General features: G+C 38.7%; 1 pseudogene; it reads left to right on the top strand.

The window, feature by feature from the left end:
- Window positions 1–1,580: 1,580 nt before the first annotated feature.
- LOC127915730 (M1-specific T cell receptor beta chain-like) overlaps window positions 1,581–4,474 on the top strand; it is a 16,514-nt pseudogene continuing 13,620 nt past the window's right edge.

The following is a 4,474-nucleotide window of genomic DNA, read 5'->3' as shown; positions in this document are numbered from 1 at the left end:
GGACACCTTCCCCAAACACCTAGAGTCCCGATCCCTACCAATCACTCCTTTACGACTCCAACTTCAAGAGCAAACCTCTCCTTCAGCACCTACAGACAACCACTTCCCTTCACCAAGAGCACTCGTTCTTCAATGTCCTACGGACAACCACACCCCTACCTACTGAGCATTATGCTCCTGCATCACCAAACTACCTCATCCACCCCCAATTCCCTTTCAATAAAATCAGAAACTTACTATGTTGGAGTTGTGATCTGTACTTTGTGAAGAATGCCACTCTGAACGTTTTCAACTTAAAAAGTAGACCAACACAGTGCAGTGTATTTATGTGCTGCTAGTTATGCGCCCCGTCTACACAACAAAAACCATCTCAGTAGATTATAAAATAAAATCAAAGATCTTCCTCGCACCTGTATTTTAGGTCTGAATTTAATTGTGCCAATTTAACAGGGGTTTGTCATTACATCAGTGATGATGTCACTTCCTGGTCTTCCTCCTCTCCAGGCAGTTGAGATGGTTTGTTGGTTGATTCAGATTAGTTGGTTGTTGATGATCATCTCTGATGATGTCACTTCCTGTTCCTCCTCCTCTCCTGCCAGTTGAGATGGTTTGTTGGTTGATTCAGATTAGTTGGTTGTTGATGATCATCTCTGATGATGTCACTTCCTGTTCCTCCTCCTCTCCTGCCAGTTGAGATGGTTTGTTGGTTGATTCAGATTAGTTGGTTGTTGATGATCATCTCTGATGATGTCACTTCCTGTTCCTCCTCCTCTCCTGCCAGTTGAGATGGTTTGTTGGTTGATTCAGATTAGTTGGTTGTTGATGATCATCTCTGACAGTCAACATGTACAAAACTCTCATCATCTACACACTCTTTTGGCTCACAGGTAGTAGTAATCTAGGAAATTAACATTTGTTTTAGATTCATAATATGGTATGATTTATATTCCTTTATGTTTGCGTCTGCTAGTGAATATCTTCTCTCCATCTCTCCTCAGGTCTCTGTCTCAGTGTTGAGGTTCACCAGACTCCCTCTACAGTCTTCAGCAGACCTGGAGAGAATGTTCAACTCTTCTGCCAACATCAGAAAACAGACTACACACTAATGCTGTGGTACCAGAAACCACGAGGAGAAACAGCTCTGAAACTCATTGGATATTTGAATTATAATTCTCAAACCATTGAGAGTTCATATGAGAAGCATTTTAATATGAGTGGGGATTTGGGTGGAGGTGGCCCAAAGAATGCCTCTCTGAACATGTTCAACTTGAGACGACCCCAACACAGTGCTGTGTATTTCTGTGCTGCTAGTTATGCACAGTGTTGCAGATTCCCCTGCCTACACTACAAAAACCTTCTCTCATTCACCGTCTCACTAGATTATACTGAAGCAACAGTACACCTGCACTGAGGTCTGGATTTGATTCAGTGCCAATATAATAAAACAGTACAGCTGTCTGATACCACGCCGCATTCTGTCATTACATCACTGATGAGGTCACTTCCTGTTCCTCCTCTCCAGTCAGTTCAGATGAGATGAGATGAGATGTCAGTTGGTTGTCAATGATCACTAAGTCAACATGATCACAACTCTTATCATTATCACTGTCCCACTATTCTGGATTACAGGTAATTTAAACTTCAGATATTTAGTAGTTCCCTACATTACCTATTAAACATGAAAATGTAACAATTTGCCTAAATGTGTACAAATAATTACTAATTATATGTTTTATTCAAACTTAAGAAATGGTGGTACAATCCTTTGTTATGTCCTCTGTCTCCGCCCAGGTGTCTGTCTCAGTAAATCAGCGTACCAGTCTCCTCTACGTCTCTGGTGATGCCTAATGCCTCTGTCACACTCAACTGCAGTCATAAAATCCCCAGCTATGACACAGTCCTCTGGTACAAGCGTTCTGTGGAAGACACGGCTCTAAACCTCATAGCTTATTATACTATAAAACCCAACAGTTGAACCCTCATATAAAGGTCACTTTGATGTGAGAGGAGATGGAGAGAACGATGCCTTCCTTCATATCCTCAAACCGAGACAAATGAAGACAGTGGGAGTATTTCTGTGCTGCCAGTCTACACAGTGGTACAGAGACCTAGTCCACTCTACAAAAACCTCCATCTGACACTACATCAAAACACCTGCATTAAACCACATGAAGGAGCAGACTTCTGTTCAGATACTATCAACACCTGTGCATTAAACCCATGAACTAACAGACGTCTGTTCAGAGAGAGAGAGTGGGGGAGAGGAGACAGAATGAGAAGAGAGAGCGAGAGAGAAAGAGACAGAGATTGGGGGAGCAAAAAGAAAGAGAGATTAGAGAGAGACAAGAGAGTGAGATCAGAGCATATGCATGGAGAAAGAGACAGAGAGAATCTAGTTTCAAGGACCAACAAATTGAGAGGAAAGGCAGAACAGTATTGTGATTTGAGGGTTTCAACCTGACACAAGAGGACAGTGCAGTGTATTTCTGCTGCCAGAGAGCACAGTGGGGCAGATTCTGACTCAGCCCTACAAAAACCACATCTCAAATACAGTCACACCTCCACTACAGTGTTCTGAACCATATAAACATCCTCAATACTAAACATCCTCACTACTAAACATCCTCAATACTAAACATCCTCAATACTAAACATCCTCAATGCTAAACATCCTCATTACTAAACATCTCAACACTAAACATCTCAACACTAAACATCTCACTACTAAACATCTCAATACTAAACATCCTCAATACTAAACATCCTCAATACTAAACATCCTCCATAATAAACATCCTCAATACTAAACACATCCTCAATACTAAACATCCTCAATGCCTAAACATCCTCATTTACTAAACATCCTCAATGCCTAAACATCCATGTATATATTACTAAACATCCTCATTACTAAACATCCTCAATACTAAACATCCTCAATACTAAACATCCTCATTACTAAAACATCCTCCAATACTAAACATCCTCAATGCTAAACATCCTCAATGCTAAACATCATCAATACTAAACATCCTCAATACTAAACATCCTCATTGCTAAACATCCTCCATACTAAACATCCTCAATACTAAACATCCTCAATACTAAGCATCTATATTACTAAACATCCTCATGCTAACATCCTCAATACTAAACATCCTCAATGCTAAACATCCTCAATACTAAACATCCTCAATGCCAAACGTCATAATTTTCAACATCACTCAACATAAACATCCTCAATGCTATAAACATCCTCAATACTAAAGCATCCTCAATAAACATCCTCCATACTAAACGTATCAATACTAAACATCCTCAATACTAAACATCCTCATTACTAAACATCCTCAATACTAAACATCCTCAATACTAAACATCCTCAATACTAAACATCCTCAATATCTCAAACGCTCCTCAATACTAAACATCCTCAACACTAAACATCCTCAATACTAAACATCCTCAATACTAAACATCCTCAATACTAAACATCCTCACTACTAAACATCCTCAACACTAAACATCCTCACTACTAAACATCCTCAATACTAAACATCCTCAATACTAAACATCTCTCCATAATAAACATCCTCAATACTAAACATCCTCAATACTAAACATCCTCAATACTAAACATCCTCATTACTAAACATCCTCAATACTAAACATCCTCAATACTAAACATCCTACACATCTCATTACTAAACATCTCAATACTAAACATCCTCAATACTAAACATCCTCATTACTAAACATCCTCAATACTAAACATCCTCAATACTAAACATCCTCAATACTAAACATCCTCAATACTAAACATCCTCATTACTAAACATCCTCAATTCTCAACATCCTCAATACTAAACACTCTCAATACTAAACATCCTCAATACTAAACATCCTCATTACTAAACATCCTCAATACTAAACATCCTCAATACCAAACATCCTCAATACTAAACATCCTCAACACTAAATATCCTTAATACTCAACATCCACAACATCACACAACAAACTAGAGTTTTATTTTCTTCAAAGAAAGAGGCCGCTATTTTGCAAATTCTGATACGTTTTATGTTATTGTTCCAATACCTTCCAGCTGATCCAGCAGAGAGCAGTAATGTTCCACTGTACTATAAGCCGATCAGGTCAGCTATAAGCTCCCTCCACTCAGAACACTCTAGAATGGTGTTCTATTGTTCACATTCTACTCATAGAGATGGAGGTCTACAGATCCTGCTGCCCTATCATTTAAAACACGTAAATCACTTGTTTATTTTAATAGCTTTCAAATGTGTTTCCTGTCAACATACCTAGTAAAATGATTGTTCATAAACAGTATCGGCATGACAGGCCCCATAATATTATCATTCCTAATGGATTTGTTTTAGATTTTTTACTCTCATTATTATGATAGCTGATGATAGCTGATGTTCTCAGTCAGCAATACGTACCGGAACGAAGTACACT

The sequence above is a fragment of the Oncorhynchus keta genome, chromosome 35 (genome assembly GCF_023373465.1).
Source record: "Oncorhynchus keta strain PuntledgeMale-10-30-2019 chromosome 35, Oket_V2, whole genome shotgun sequence".
In the NCBI taxonomy this organism is placed as follows: Eukaryota; Metazoa; Chordata; class Actinopteri; order Salmoniformes; family Salmonidae; genus Oncorhynchus; species Oncorhynchus keta.
The sequence above is the reverse complement of the archived record's forward strand: the minus strand, read 5'-3'. Positions and strand labels throughout refer to the sequence as shown.